Source organism: Acomys minous (genome assembly GCF_964271855.1).
Source record: "Acomys minous genome assembly, chromosome: 9".
NCBI classification, from domain to species: Eukaryota; Metazoa; Chordata; class Mammalia; order Rodentia; family Muridae; genus Acomys; species Acomys minous.
In genome coordinates this window covers 4,502,889-4,519,885 of record NC_140490.1, presented here as the reverse complement: position 1 = coordinate 4,519,885, position 16,997 = coordinate 4,502,889, and the positions used below count along the sequence as shown (strand labels likewise).

The following is a 16,997-nucleotide window of genomic DNA, read 5'->3' as shown; positions in this document are numbered from 1 at the left end:
GCTCAGGACAAGTGTTGAGTTAAATCCTCAACAGCATCAGATATTGGAATAATCACAGGGCCTCAAACAACGCTACCTGAAACGACATGCAATACAAAGACGAGAAGAGTGTAATGGAACAAGGCTTTCAAACTAAAATGTTCAAGTAAATTTTAGTGCTAAAATAGTATACTTATTTTTAAAACTCTCTATGGAACTAAACAAATTTCATTTTAAGAGGGAGAATGTTGGTTAACTAGTAAGTATATCCAAAGAAAGTATACAGAATGCTTTTAAATACCAGGATGTGGAAAGTAAGAAAGTGTAGATGACAATCAGGCTAAAATGAGTAGATCTTCCATTTAGCACAGTATGTTTCAGAGAAAGAGAGAAAAGTAAGTTTGAGAGAGAAGATAGAACCTAAGAATTTTTTAAAAGTGTTTTAAAGAACAAAAACAAACAAACAAACTGATGATAAAAAAAGGCACCTGATGATACATAGGTAATATACAGCAGAGCAAACAGTATAACTTTTTTTTTTTAAGCTAAGCTTAGGGAAGAATTCGACTTGAAGGACACTGAGGACAATGATATAACATAAGTAGCTAGAGAAAAACCAGAGCAGCTCTACCAACAAACCCTTCATCAGAAAGCCTGGGTGCTGGAGTGAGGCCAGGTTCTCACCATAAAAAAGGAGCTCTTACTATGATGCTCAGCATCAGGACACCGAGAGAATGAAGTGTCTGGAATTGTGCAAGAAGCCAAACTATTCTTTAAGGATGCATGTGGAACGACAACAACAAAAATACGGATTTTTCATGGGTAAAAGGAGAAGAATTTACTACTGGTGTGTTTAAGCAAGAACTAAAAGCTTGTGCCTTAGAAAATGGGGAAAATGCTGGAAGATTAAAAGCATAAACCCATAGAAGGATGGACAGAATGGGTGTTAACAGCACGCCATTTGCCAGAGACTAGTTCTGAAACTGGACAGCATGGTCAAGCCTAAGGCTGAAGTCTGGGGAAGGCCAAAGTTCAATCACGAGGGAAAGGGCAAGGGTCCTAGTTTTAGGTTTATTTATTTACTTCTTTTATTAGTTTGGCTTTGGTTGTGTGTCTGTTTTTAAGTGAGTCAATACTCAGGGTATCACACACAAAGTAGACATTCTACCAATGAACAACTTAAAAAAAAAATCATTGTTTGTCACTGTGCATCAGGCAGGAGCCTGGGCTTTGTAGGGTCCTCATCTGGGAAGCTTCGGCCCTGTAGAGCACAGAACTGGAAGTGCGTGCTCCGGGGCGGAAAAGGGTGACGTACAAGGGCACAGGAGCTCTGGGTGTCAAAGAGGGCCAGGCCTGACTTGGCAAGTCTGTGCAGCTTTGTGAGCAGCTGTCAATGGAGGCTTGCTCTGAGCTCTAAAACCTAGAGAAGCAGAGGAGGGGACAAACGAGTTGGCTTTGTAGTCTCCCAGAGGGCTATGTGATGCTCCTTAGAAGATCCAGGGCTCTCCAGATCAGGCGGAAAGGGAACCCAGCCGAGAAAGGGGCCACACTCAGAGGCTATCTGGAAATGCCAGGCTTCAACCTGACCTTAATAGCAGGGTCCCACACTTGTTTATGCCTTTTAGCAAATAATTACCAGCACAAGAGAAATTACGTCAGTTCCAAATCAGCTCCCATCCACTCCTTGTTCCCTATGAGGTATCTGTCCATCATGAGGGGTAGCAGCCCCTATCTTAATTGTAGTGTTTTCATTAATATTCAGTCCTTTGGAGTGTTTCTATTATTTCAGTGAGTTGTGGATTATAACTATTGCTTTTAAAATATTCAAGCAGAGAGGACATGGAGTACAGAGAGGACCAGATTGTCTTACAAATGGTTCTTTGACCTCCACACATGGCACACACATAAGTGCATGCATACTCAAACTCAATGTGACTTCAACACTTGGGCACACACGCGAGAGCATCCACACAAACACATATATATAATAAATATACAACAAATAATTGAAACAAAACCTAGTTTTATTTTACCTTTGCTTTCTTAATACCCCTTTCAGTTTTTTCCATGTTTTCAGTTGAGAAATTCTAATAAGACATACTATACACAAGCAAGGTTGTTACTGGGCTGGGATTGAAGGAGAATAATGCCTATTGCCTGCTGGCTTGCCATTGTCTTCTTTCCCTCCATTTTATTGGCTCATTTTCCTTTAAAATTGTGAACATGATGAATTCTCTTTTTCACTCAAAATGAGCCCAGCTGTTTTTTGTAATGTATTAACTAATATGGCACATGGAATCCCTTCCCAAAGTTGAAAACTGCAGCTTAAGCAATCTCTTTGATATGATGCAGCATTTTTAATTTCAGTTGAGCCATAGACTTGCACAGAGGTACCGTAGGATTCCAAAGCAAGGAATGAACCTTCTGGTTTAGAGAGGGGAAAATAGACAGGAAATAATTATGCTCTGACATAACCAAAGTGTAAAGCGTTTCTATCCAGTACTGTTTACTTGACGTTACTCCCTCCCAGTGCCTCGTCCGTCCGCTCCAGCCAAACAACCCTCTTCAGTTTTCCTGCTTTGGTCCATTCATGGGTTAAATTCTCATCCTTTGCTATTTTGTGGGAAGGGGGCGGGGAAATTCTTCCTCTTTCCTTCTGTTTATTAAAATCTGTTTTTCAAAAGGGCTCTTGAAGTCCAAACTCTGACTCCTTTGGTCCCAACTTTTATTTTAACACATTTTCACAGCATTTGTAATGTGTTCCACACTGTCTAAACATTTTATGTCTTTTTCAATCCTAAAAACAAAAATTAAGCTCTCATAGAATGCATGACAAGTAGGAAAGGCATATTTCAGATGATTATGTTTCTCTTTAGTGAACTATATATTCTCTCATCATATTTTAATATGAACGCATGGCGGTAGCCCTGTTAGACTGAGTTTTCTGTAGCAGTTTCGTGTTTCTGTGTGTTTCCTAGCTGTGCTCATTGTTATCACTGTACCTGGCACCTATAATGTGCTGCTACTTACTCAGTCTTTGCTTGATTATCTGTTCTTTATAACAACACAACAACAACAACAGCAACAACAACAGCAAAGCCTCTGCAGTTCAGATCCTTGTTACATAGGTTCTCGCCCAGTGAGGAACTCTTTGCTTAGAGCAGACATGAAGAATTGGAAGTAAATAGGAAGCAGGTGAGAGCATCTTTGTGTCCATGTGGCTGTGAACTACTAATCCCATGTGTAACAGTGCTGGTGCTCCGGGACCCTTGGCTTCCCTAGATACACTTATTTTTCTTTGATTACTTAGTGGAAAAGGAAAAACCTGTTGAACAATTGTCTCTGATCCCTGGTCACTCATGTTACCTCTCATGTGTTCATTTTGTCTCTACAAAGAAACTGGAAGGTGTTCGTGTGAAGCCAAAGTCCATGATTTAGATCCACTGTTCCTTTCACTCGGTACGCTCTCCTAGCGGTGGCAGATGCGATGTGACTGTCCTCAGTATTTGACTGAACAGATGGAATAGTCACACGTCTCTTTTGTGTTTCCCATACCTATGGCCAATTATGAGCCCTGCACTTGACCAGGAGCGTATTTGTGAACACCCATCCTCAAAACCAAACAGAGCCCATGCCCGCCTCTGAGCGCAGTCTTTTCTCCATGGCATCAGCAACATCTGAAGGTTCTGTAGGCATGTGCATGCGGATCTTCCTGAGCAGTTCAGGCTCACTGCCTTCTAGTTCTTATCCAAATAAATCCCAAGGCATAAACTGTTTAAACACTGTCACCTGCAGGATTTGCCCAGAGAAAGACCAGACAAAGAACTCTCCCTGGTCCTCTAAAGGTCGTGGGGGTCTAGAAAGCCTCCAAGCTGCATGGGAAATAAATAAAAGTAAACAATTTGGAAATGCCCTGTTGACAAGAGCCTGAAGCTTCCCTTGGTCTCACATTTACCCCAAGTTTAGAGCTGGGTGCTGGCAAGCAGACAGTCCATAGGTATCTGTTGACGGGTGAAATAAATGAATCTCTCTGTTTAGATTGTGGGGGTGGGTCACTGTGCAAATATTTATCGAGCTCCTCTGATACAAGTATACCATTTACCATGAGGGAAAACAACAGCACATGGAGTTGATGTATACCATGCATCACAGGCCGAGGCCCAGAATGGGGGTCACATGATCTTCAAGTTCCCTAGTGCAGTTTTTTCTATTATAGACATAATTCTATTAGATCCTTTGTTCTACATCCATAAAATAGATTAGATAACCCCATCGAATCTCCCCCAAGGTCCAGCAAAGGAGCCCTGTGCTGCTGACCCTTGGTGTTGGTGAAGCCTGGTGTGGGCTAGGACAGAGAGGACTCCAGACAGGCACTTCTGTGGCAGGCTCCAGTTTAGCCTTGCTTGTAAGCAGGCTGAGCATTTAGAGTATAAGTAGACAATTTACTGCTTCCTCCACAAGGCTTCCTCAACTCTGGCTCTTTTTTTCAGATATTATTACCGAAGGTTACCAGTATGCCTGGTACCTTTGATTTTTGTGGGCACCACAGAGCAGACAGCTCTTGCCTTCAGCATCTGCAGGCTTCCTCTCCTACTCCTGTCAGCCAGCTCCCTACAACACACACACACACACACACACACACACACACACACACACACACACACACACACACACTGTCCTCATGACCATTGATTTCTTTGATGTTCACTGTTACAGCGATGAGCTACAGTGAGGCCCGGGTTGCAAGCTCTCTGCTTTAATTATTCATCCTTATGAAGAACAATTTCCCTTCTGTGCTTTCCTCTCCTCCAGCCCTGACCTGAGAGCACCAAGCTCTTTCCACTTCTCCCCATAGCACCTGTGTGTGGAAGAGGCTTTCAAGGGTGTTCTTTTTCTGTGTATGCCTTTACTTTACAGTTTGTTTTCTGCCAAGGGGGTCAGGAGGGCATGTGGAGAAGCCAGATGGCTTACCTCTTCCCTCAGGAAACTCGCTATTTAGCTGGGCACCTTCCCAGCTCCAGGCAGGCTTGAGATTGCTCTGTTTGGGGAAGAACTGGTTCAAATGCCACTGTCTCTGATTTGACAGCTCCAGATCCCTCTGGGCTACACGCTTTGCTTCTTCACTGCCACTGGCTGAGGTTTTCTGCCAGGAACAGGACTTTAGGAGACATTAGGTAGGGGTGGGAAGAGAAGGGACGAGGGAGAGAGAGCAACTGGATTATTTACTGCCTCTCTTCAGACACATTTCCACTATTTTAATCCAACTGAAAGAAGAAACCAGTGTCTATGGGCAGAAAATCGGAGGATGAACACCATTGAACGCCGAGCACCCTGAAGATGCTTGCTCCCTCCTCCTCCCCCAAGGGGTCTCCACCTTCCTTCCTCACTGTTCTTCTCCTCAACTTTTGAAAAGCCAAGCAGTTTAACTGGCCAGACCCAGGGAACTTATTTGTATGCAGCACAAATTTCAGAATCTGTTCTCAGCCTGTGCCGAGTGAAAAATGGCCTGCATTTTCTTGATAGCCCATGTGGTTGTAAAGAATAAATGGCTAATGAATTACAGATGAACATTGATGCAAATTAATCTTCCCGCTGTCCCTGGGTTATATGGCAGCCATTTAAAAGTTTAATCAATACACTAAAGTTGAAAACATGCAGGCACTGCAGTTGCTTGGATGTAATAAACATCAGAGGGAACCGGGAGGCTCGCACCCACTCCATGTATCATAATGACAGGTATTTATGTTTAATGGACTAAATATTTTTTATTGGAAGGGAGCAAATGTCAGCTTAACTTTGTGAGCCCCGCATTCAACTTTCCTTTGAGGTTGGTGAAAGACGGCTGACGTGTCATTGGAAATGAAATGTTAAAGTGGGGACAGGGGCACCACAGAGACAAAGCGAGGATCGGGAGCCACTGGGAGGGAGACCATGGTGCGGGGTAACACAGTGCAGCGAGGATCAGGAGCCACTGGGAGACTGTGGTGCAGGGTAACACAGTGCAGCACTTCATTAAGGACAAAGTAAACCCTGATATTTCTAATGCTGCTGTAAAAGGCTTTACTAGAAACAGCTTTAATGGTTATTAGCGAAAACAAGTGCCCAGATCTGCCAGATATCCTGTTCAGTGCAGGCTTTTGTTTGAAAACTCTTTACCAGGTCATATTTGCTGAAGATTTATAATTAGTCTCTATTCTTAATGTGAGAAGTGGAGGGAAACAGCATGATGGCTCTCAGCCCTTGGATTTCATAGATCTTTCCCTTTTGAAAGCTGTCCAATGGCTTTAAATAACCATGTGTTCTCTTCTGGAATACTTATATCTTAATTACTTTTCAAGTCTGAATTTTGTAGCACTGCTGTGAGTCTGGTTGGGCCATGGAGGCTGAGGGAAAGGGGACTTAGCCAGGCATGGTGCCATCTCTTTCAGTGTATCGAAACAAGGCCAGAGATGGCTTCATCTGACCACAAAAAGAAAAAAAAATTCAGCTTTTGGTTTTTTCCCCATCCCCAAATAAAACAGACTAAATATGTCATCCCGTAGGGGCAAGCGGACTTGGAAACATGGCATGTTTGTAGAAATAAATAGAAATGTGTTAGACAATAGGTCCCTTGCTTTCAAGGCCTTCCTGCAACCAGCTGTCCTAGGTGTGGTTCCATGTCAGGGCACTCAGCACCATGGCCCAGAGGAAGGCTCTGTGGGAGACACTGAGGTGCAGCATCACAGTGAGAAATAAGGGTTCACAATGGAGGTGACTTAACTACATGGCATGCTTAACTCCTTAAAATTACAGACCTCATGTTTTCAGACATAACTCTCTCTCTCTCTCTCTCTCTCTCTCTCTCTCTCTCTCTCTCTCTCTCTCTCTCTGTCTCTCTGTCTCTCTCTCTGACTCTGTCTCTCTGTCTCTGTCTCTGTCTCTGTCTCTGTCTCTCTCTCTCTGTCTCTCTCTCTCTCTCTGTGTTTGTGTGTGTGTGTGTGTGTAATGGGAATTTATGTTTTCATGAGCATTAGAGTCAGCATTTTGTGACATGAAGCTAGTTAGCCATAAGCAAAATGGGGAGAGATTTGGTAGTGAAGTCATGGCTTGCTGTTAACTTGCCATGCTGCCAGCTACTCACCTCAGAACCTGCCCACCCACCTCCCCACCCCCAACCCCCCACCCCACCCCACCCCTATCCCCAAGCCCCTCACTCTCCCCACCCCACCCCACCCCAGTTTCTGAACTTGTCTAGACTGTCCACTGGAGTGCTTCCCTTTGTCTCTGAGGCTTGACTCACCTGTTTGCTCCGTTTGTCTTCCTGCCGTGTGGAGTGAAGACCCACAGCATGGATGAGGTGTGAGAGCATGATTGGGTTTTGCTGTTGTTGCTAGATTCCCAAGACCTGGCACACAGTAGGTTCTTAGAAAGGACAGCTGTGCAGGTGGAGAGCCAGTCTGTCTTTTGCAGGGGCGGGGGGGGGGTTGTTTGAGGGTTTTTCTGTGTAGCCTTAGCTGTCCTGGTACCCACCCTGTAGACCAGGCTGGCCTAGAACTCAGAACTCAGGAGATCTGCCAGTCTTGCTCCAAGTGCTGGGATTAAAGGCATGCGCCACCACTGCCCCTGCTGGTCATTGTTCTAACTGCCCTTAAAACCCACAGTTCCAGCTATGTTTTGACCATGCGTTTTTGACTTCTAGATATCATGAAAGTTGTTTTAATTGCCATTATCTTTGTTGTAGCTCAAGAAGGCCAGTGTTATTGCCCCTGTCCTACTTTACAGGGGGCAAAACAAACAAACAGTAAGCAAGGGCCAGAGGGTATACAGTTACTATCCATGTTTGTTAGTAGAGCGCAGCAATGTAAGCACTTGAACCTAGCACTTTAATGTCCATAGCCATCCATGTGGGACGCACCCCTAGCTCCGCCCTTCTGCTAGTCACCGATGATAAAATTCCACTGAGGGACCCAACATTCTCTTCCAGTCCATATCCAGTTAGGTCCCCAACTGACTAAAAGCCAGGAGGGTGAGGATCATAATTCCCACATAAATGTGACCCCCGCCCCGCCGAGGCGTCTCATAGCACAGCATCGTCTATGTAGTCACTGACGAGGCAGTGTGGCCCTCAGATATACATCTCTAGTGACCTGAAGAAGCAAAGGACCTCTGGCAAACTGTGACAAAAGTGTGTGTGGGGGTGGGGGTGGGGGTGGGGGGGTGTTATTTCCTTCCCAAAAAATAATGGAAGGCGGCAACGCAGAACTGCTCAGGCCTGGGAGAGCTTGTGGAGCTGAAGAACCTGATGCGTTCGGTCTCTCTGTCCCACGATGCTTCACATGTGAATTTCACCTTCATGTTCTCAAAGAGGTTGTTTCTGCTCTTTGTGTCATTTCAACACCTTGGGCAGGATGAAGAAGGAAGATATTTTCCCTGTGAGACATTGTTTTAAAAGTGTGTGTGTTTTTTTGTTTGTTTGTTTTTAATAGACAACGTCCTTTGGATGTATGTCTCTTTATCGCTCACTACCCAGGACTGCATCAGTGGGAGGCTGGCGAAGTGAGCATTTGTGCCTTGCTGCTCTTACAAAAGGATCCTATGAGACATCCCACCCATGTCTGCAGCATAAGATAAAGCACATTTTGGTGTCCCTACACTTCTTGTATACCAACAAGTTATATGTGTGATTACCTTGTGACAGACCAGGGTTAATTACTTCTTACTGCAGAATACTGGAGCTGGGGTTTGAACTACCTTTGGCTGTTTCCACCTGGGGCCTTTTGTCTAATGCCTATGTCCTGAGCTGCCATTCTGATCCCATGGTAAAGGACAAGAGTATAGCACCCAAGTTCACAGGAGACACATGGTCACCTGAAGTCACTGGACACACGGAGTCTCTCCTCTTTGACACAAACACGTGACTTAACATGCTAATGCACTGTTGCTCATTATGTTGTAGTCAACAAAACCAACATTTCTGCAAAGTGATTAGGAAGTAGGCTCTGGATCTCACCGTCCAGACTCTATGTTGGCATCTCACATCCTCATCTGCTTAGGCATAAGTAAGGGCTTTGCCTTACTTCCTGGTTAAATGGGGCTGACGGCTCCTAGTCCATGTGCACATGGAGAGGACTACATGCTCAGTACACTGTCTGGACTTCACTTGACATTGCTAATGACTGTCACCACCATGGTCCACATCTGCTGTGTCCACTCTGTGTACATGAGCAGCGTGAACTTCGGGATGTAGGGTCCGCATTATTTTCCCTCCGTGCATTCCTCCACAACACTCAGCAAGGTTCCGCTCTGTTTCAGAGACACCAAGTTAAAAAAAAAAATCCCATTCTAGATCCACACTCAGGAGCTTTGTAGCAGTGACTGTGCTATCAGCTTCCGCTCCTGAGTCCCCACTTGGGAACCAGCACTGTCTGTGTCTCAGGGCTGTTCCAATGGCTGTCAGGCAATGCATTTGGTTTTATTGATGCGCATGATATACAGAAATGATTAGTGTTGGCTGTAATGATTTTAATCATTCATGAACAACAGCACTCAACCACTACGGTTCCACAGTTGTACATAAGAGTCTGTGGTGTTTAGGACAGCCATCCTTCTCAGGCCAGCTCAGGTGAGACTCTATGATGCATATCCTGTGAGCCAGGGTCATAGATACAAAGATCATGGGGGCAATGCTTACCCTAAATAATAAGCAAACACAAAATACCATTAAGCCAGCAGTGATGATCCAATCTGAAGCCTAGTTCTGTGGGGTCCATGTTTTCAAATTTTAAAGTATTAATTTTTTAATCACCTAGAAATTAATAATTAATCAGTAACTGTTTCTATGGATTGAGATTAGAAGATATTTAATTGATTGAGTTAAAAATGCCACCTTAGGAGTCTGTTCTAAGGGGGAAAAGCTGGGAGTAGATAAGCAAAGTGCCTTTACTGGCTAAAATGCTCACTATGGCAGGCGTCCTGCAGCTAAGGAGAAGCAGTGAGTCAGTTATGACATCTGTGCAGAACACAGTGTTACAGAGCACGCAACAGTGCTTAAAGTACTCCTAAAACTATTTAAGCAATAAATTAACGATTATAGAAACTTACACATGTTTCATGTACAGAAACAAAAGACTAGCCAGTAGAACATTAAAATTCCTTGGCTAGATCTAGACAGTACAGTAGGATTATGCATGGTTATTTGTTTATATTTGTTTGTTTGTTTGCTCCTTTGTGTCCATGTGCAGTCATGTGACCCACAGCAAGCATGTGGCATTCAGATGACATGCTGCTGGAGGTTCTCTTCTTCTATGACATGGGTTCAGGGAACAAATTCAAGGCGCTGGGCTTGGTGGCAAACGTCTTTACCTACTGACCCAGCTTGCCAGCATGTTTCTTTATACCTTATTCATGGGAGAGCAGCAGGTTCATATAATAAGATTTAAAAACCCCACAAAACAACAATATGCCCTTCACTAAACTGGTTACAGGAGAAAAAGTCATGATAGAGGTTGCACTAGACAGGAATTTCAGCTATTTTTAGTGGCCCAAGTAAATAAGATGCCTCCATATAACACAAACTGGAGAAGTGGGCAATTTGAGGCAATACCAAAAGCCAGTCCTCTTTGAATTTTTAAATAGGATTTAAAATTTTGGTTTTTTTTTCTTTTATGTGTATGTGTGTGCTCATGCCTGAGTATACATATGTGCACCACATGTATGCAGAAGCCTGTGGAGCGCAGAAGAGGGCCTCAGATCCCCTGAGGATGCAGTTAGAGGCAATCGTGAGCCACCATGTGAGTGCTGGAAACCTAATCCAGGTCCCATGCAAGATGGGGGAGCACTTTCAGCTGCTGAGCCATCCCTCCTGGCCCCCGTGCCTCTTTAGTTTTTGTTCTACCTTCCAGCACATTGGTCTCATTTTCAAGTTTGATCTGTGCTCACAGTGTGACTACAGATGCATCACACTCTTTGTTTCCTCGTTCTGAGTAGGAGGAAGGGGCGGAAGGCAGGGTGACATCACTGTGCTTATCAGCACGGGGACTCTGAGTTGAGACAAGGGCAGTGTAGGTACTAGGTCCTGGCTTCTCTTTGAAATCTTAATTCTGAATCAGTAGCAGGTGGACTGTAACAAAGGTTTCTGCTAAAAGAAGCTTCCAGAACCTTCCTAATCTAACGCCACATGCCTTACCACTGTCATCTGTGCTTAGTGCCCCCTGAGTCCCGTTTGCCCACTACAGCTCTGCTGACCTTGTGCTTCCTTTCTGAGATAAGTTTAATGCAAATGCACCAGCTTCTAGAATGGTAACAGACAATATGATTTTATGATTACAAAAGGTTTTTTGGGGAAGACTAATTAAAGCTAAAGGTCTCAAGTACTCAGCACATGCCGGTCACTGCTGAGGTCTTTATGAGCAACGTCTTATTAATTATGAGTTAGGCGGGACCCTTATCGTCATTTTACAGGTGCAGATATTCAGACACAGAGATCTGATCTGGAGTTGTCTCACACCTGAGCTCATGAACTTGCTTCTCCGACTTTAGTATGCTGAAGACGAATGGGAAAATTTGTTAAAAATAGAGCTGTCCATTATTGGAAATCAGGTTGTGCTGCCAGAGAGAGGTTATCCAGTGATGAGACAAAGGGCCATGGGATCCTCAGAGATGAGGTGTCTCTGCTTCCTAATTTCTACTGGCCCTTCCATTCTGGCAGGGCGCCTTGGCCTGTGCAAGAAGATGCCTTGAGTAGCATGCCACTTATTTGGAAAGCTTTGCCATCTCAGACAGAAACAGACCAGTCATTGCTAAGGCTACTTCTGTCACAGCAGCATGGAGATTCCAGAGTGAAGAGATTTAATGGGTAGTTTGACTTTGTTTCTTTGATTTTCATTATTTTCCAAAGACAAGGTCTTTAAAGTCGGAGCCTAAGGGCTGACCTGTCAAGGGAAGGCAAAGTAACTTACCACAAAATTGAAGAGTATATCTTAGCTCAATACCAGCAGAAGGGCCATGAGAAGGTCTGTGTTTGGTTGTAGATGTGCTCCCCAAAGTAAAAGGCATAGGTTTCTCATAAATCTCCTAGGAACATTTTTCCTTGTATGCAGAAAGACTCCCAGAACAATTGAATTTTGGGAATGCCCTTGGCTTTAAAAAAAAAAATCTTGAAAACTTCATACATGAGCCCCACATGTCCATCACACATCTCTGTGCCCTGTTACAAATCCACGAACTCCTCTTTAATAATCATTGTTGTGTACATGTGTGTGTGAGAGAGAGGGGGTATACATGCCATTGAGTTCAGTTAGCATTACTCATATGCACACATGTCCAAGGCTGACCATTTAGGACTAGACAACCTTTGAGGAACCTCATCCACAGAGACAACTGATTCTCAGTCTCTTAGCGTCTGTTGCCTACCTGTAGCCCTTCATCGATAGGTAGGGCATGTGAATTTCCTCTGTCCACATTGGCATGTCACCTGGTGAGTGTCACGGCTGCTTGTTCAGGCAACTCTGTTGTTGAGGTTTCACAGGTACATTTTCCCTGTCATTTCTAGGGGATACTTGGCTCCTTTTCATTCTTAGGGTGGGTCAAAACCATTGGTGGTGGTGGGGAACCCCAGATGTGATGGATTTGTGCACCACAGGCCAGAGGAAGAAGTAATAAAAGTTTTGGACAAGGATTTTCACTAACTGCATTGTAAACTGATTCTGTGGTTCCCCAGGGAGAATAGAAACACTACTTCCAAGGCTTCATGGGGTTGAATTTTGGGTTTGAATGGATCGTTCCATTTTTATATGCAATCTGTAAAAGAAAGAAAGGGCAAAATAACATGAGCTGCCTTCTTAGATGTTTTAAAGGCTCAAGCATTGAGAGGCTCCATATTAGTCACTGACCACAGCATACACATAGGAAGCTCAGTGGAGGAGCCACTGTGATGGTGGGCGGGTGAGACCACAGCATACACATAGGAAGCTCAGCGGAGGAGCCACAGTGATGGTGGGCGGGTGGGACCACAGCATATGCATAGCAAGTTCAGTGGAGGAGCCACGGTGATGGTGGGTGGGCGGGGGAGAGACAGTGCTACACTTTGCTCTGTGAAATGTCTCATTAGAGCATTCTCTCTAGAAAGAAGATTTGTCTTTGTAGCTAGAAAGTGCACATTGAACATTTCATCACAATGAAGTACAGTGCTCTGAAAAAGCCAGGAGTCACAGGAATACTGCCCTTTTCAGCCTTGTAGCCACCATGGATCCCACAGAATGCCATTTGCTATAAGAAAATAGTACAGAATCAGGAGTGAGGGCAACTGAACACTACCCATGGGTGAGCTGGTACTGTGGAGAACTGCAGCAGCCCACAGAGCTATGTTTGTGGTCTTCATCAGTCTTCTGCCTTGCTCTCCAGGCACAGGCCTAATGCTGAAGAGCCCTTAGGATTGAGGCATTCCTTTTTTGAGTGGTAACATCCAGATGGCCTACAGGTTTATTATGCACCTTAGCATGAGAGAGATACATGCCCTCCCCATCAGTCACCACAGTGTGGTCCTGGTTATGGTGTCCCCAGCTCTTCAGGGCCTTGGGGATGTGTCGAGGGTTCTTCCCTACAGGAGTCCAGCCAGGGTACAAACCCTCTCAGGAGCTGCGCTTGCCTGCCTGAGGCCGAATGGTGAGACCTGATGTGTTCTCTCTACACATGAGACTGGGAAGTTCATGCTGGCAACCTGGGGATGTGTGAAGGATCAGCCAGTGTTACCAGTGGGTTTCCTATCCAGTCCTCAGCAGGGAGAAAACATGTCATCTTTCACTATCAGATGTGTTCGTTATGGGAGTGTTGGATACAGTGACCACCAACTCGAGGATCTTGAGGTTGGTTGGTGTCTTCCTGTGTTACTGAAAGTTTTGTCTTCAGTGACTACATGCTGAATGTTGCCAGCCTATCTTCATCAATTGTCATGTTTGCATTTTCTTGCCCCGTTAGTATAGTGAGCTTATGTTCACTTTTGGATACCAAGCCAATCTTGCATATCTCAGATAAACATTAAGTGTTCCTGTTGTATTATAGTTTTAAAGATTGCTCTATCCTCTGTACTGCTATTTTGACACAGATGTTTATGTGTAGGTTCAGGAGGTAAGGCATTCCATAGTTTCTCCTGTTTTGGTGTCAGTACAAATGCTGGGCTCATAAAATAATTGGATGAATGATTCTACTTTTTCAACCCTTTAAAACATTTTTTTCTAGATTTAAAATTATTCTCTGTTAAGTCTCTGGTGAAATTTGCTATTTGGTCTGGTGGCATCTTCTTGGGCCAACATTAAGCTATGAGTTCAGTTTCCTAAGTAGGCAATGAGTGTTTAACCAGTTTTTAGTGTCTCAGCTTTTATTTTCAAATGAAAAATTCACCTTCTTTGGACCACTACATTTAATAACAATTGTAGTTTTTGCAACTTAATGACAATTTTTTCTGATCTCTTTTGAGCCTTCTGCTACATAAACAAAGCATCACATGCTCATACATTCCTTTTTTTTTTTTTTTTGTTCTCCCCCCAACAGATGTTTTAACCACATTCTGAATTCTAGGAACAGTGATAGGTTCAGTGATAACTGTGGGTTCAAAACTGCACTTTGCACAAGAAAGTACTCATGGGTGCAAGGGAACTTTATGTCAGTGAGAGTAACGATGGGATGTTTGGCCAGGCTGCAGTGCACAGGTGTGAGGAGGTATGATGGACGACGTGGGGAGAGAGAAGAAGGAGAGGACTGGTGCCCAGGGAAGCTGGGGACGCGTTGAAGGTGAAGGGGCCATTTGAATGGGACTTAAAAGATAAGAGGACTGCATGTGACAAAGGGGACATATGAGGAACCAAGACCCTTCAGCTTCTTATACAGTGTGAATATGCACTGATCAATGGACTGGCCCTCTAAAGAGGGAAGTTCAACATCCCACTCGCTTTAGACACCACAGTCCTTCTGTTTACGTGGTTCTCAGCGGTGGCCTATGCCTCTGGGATGACCTTAATGCAGAGTGGACTTCCGGTCTGTTATTGCTCTGTGGTGCTTCTTCCATCTTTAGACCTCGCTCGTTCCTAGCTGTAATGATAACTGAGCATCTCCTCGAAAGAAGGAGGAAGTCATGAAATGGTCATGGGCGCTCCACTTCAGTCATAAGCCAGGAAAAGTCACTTATTGATGAAGAGGATGGGCAGGGAGAAGAGAGAGAGAGGAGAGACAATACTGGAACCAGAACACCTGGGTGTCAGTGCCAGAGGACGCTGTACAAGTTCTACCAGAGCTCATCGATTGTACCCACTGCCAGTTATCCCTTGAGTGTGTTTCATGTATCAGGCCACCTTACTCTGTTCTAATCAGATCCAGCTGAATTTCCCTGCATCTTGCTGTTATCTCATGAGAAACAGTGTGTTTGTATCAATTCATGAACGCCCTTGCCTCACCTAGAATGAATCTAGAGCAGCCAGTTCTCAATGAGACCCTTTGTGTGTGGGGGGGGCGGGGGGGGGCTCATGTCAGATGTCCACATTACATTACGATTCACAACAGTAGCAAATTACAGCTACGCAGTCGCAATGAAATAGTTTTATGGTTGGGGTCACCACAACACGAGCAACTGGCTTAAAGGGTCGCAGCAGTAAGAAGGGTGAGAAGCACTGTTCTAGAGCTTTGTGGTAGAAGAGCCATGTCTGTGCTTGCTCTGCAGGGGGTGCGGATGCTGGTTTTGTCTCCTTGCACACCCATGCTGGCTTCTAAGAACATCTGTTTCCACATAATACCAGCTTGCAGATTCATCGCTTTAATTAATTAATGAAAGTGTTTTGGAAATTAGGGGCTCTATCCTCAAATTTCATTTAAAGGAACCTAGTGACTTTTGTTTTAAAAAATAGATCCATTTAATTGATTGGCTTACTAACGCTCTGATTCTAAGGGAAAGCTTGAAAGGCTCTGTGACAGTATCAGTGGCGTAAGTATGCATGAGTGTTCAAGTAAAGCCTGGTTGCCTAGAATTACTCCAGAGTTACTGTCATCAGGAGTTTTAGCTCCAAGAGTATGCTGAATGCATATGGTCAAGTCAAAGGATCAAAGTAGTGCTTGGGCTTCAAAAGTGTCAGCCTGGGGCTGGAGCAATGACTTAGCAGTCAAGAGTGATTGATGTTCTCCTAAAGGACCAGGGTTCAGTTCCCAACACTCAGGTTGCACAGCTTACAACAGACTTGGATGACCCCCCTCTTCTGGTCTCTGAGGGTACCTGTTCTCAGTGCAGACACACACACACACACACACACACACACACACACACACACACACACACACACAGAGAGAGAGAGAGAGGGAGAGGGAGAATGTTTTTAATATCAATTCTTTACAATGAATACTCATTATTCACTCTGCGCGGACTCTGTGATTGTGTCTTGACAGACTGTAGTGGACATACGATACTCGCTGTCACCCTCACAGAGGCTGGATTCTGACGACACTCTTTCACATCTCTGATTCCAGAGCAGTGGCTTCCTGCCAGGTTCTGTGAATGTTGGCTAGGCAGATCAAAACTTTATTTAGTGTTATGGTTCACATACATGACCACAACAGATATTTAATGAGTATTGATTTTCATAAAATACCTTTGCTGCTTTTATATTTTCCCAGATTAAGGCTGGATGGGAAGGCAAAAGCATTTTACTCATGATAGCAAAGAAAGCATTTGCTTGCTAAAATCCACGCTTTTCTTTCTCTTTTTAGGGGTATTGACTCAAACTTCATAGTCTCCTAGCAGGAGGAATATGTTTTAGCCTGAGAAGTGTCAGTAGAAGGCTGGTGGCCCAGTGTTTTGAAAAGTGTCCTACATACTCTTTCTTTTTCCATTGCTTGATGTTCACAGGGGGACTGGGTAAAAGATGGCAGAGCCACAGAGAGCACGCACACGGGAAGCTGCCTGGCCCAGTCGTGGGAATGAGGAAGACAGAAACAACTAGTATGTTAGGCATCAAGTGGCAGCGATAACTTGCTACAGCAGCTTGTATCATTCTTATTCA

At 44.3% G+C, this 16,997-nt stretch overlaps 1 protein-coding gene and 1 long non-coding RNA gene across 2 annotated transcripts in view; one reads left to right on the top strand and one right to left on the bottom strand.

Moving 5' to 3' along the window:
- The window catches only part of LRMDA (leucine rich melanocyte differentiation associated), a 1,017,118-nt gene that overhangs the window by 980,964 nt on the left and 19,157 nt on the right, over nt 1–16,997 (top strand). The gene's annotated exons all lie outside the window — the stretch shown is intronic.
- On the bottom strand, nt 8,063–16,546 carry LOC311604728. The gene is made up of 3 exons (XR_014781632.1): nt 14,904–16,546; nt 12,370–12,756; nt 8,063–8,356 (listed from the first exon to the last, which is right to left on the bottom strand). It is a non-coding gene; the product is annotated as an uncharacterized lncRNA (long non-coding RNA).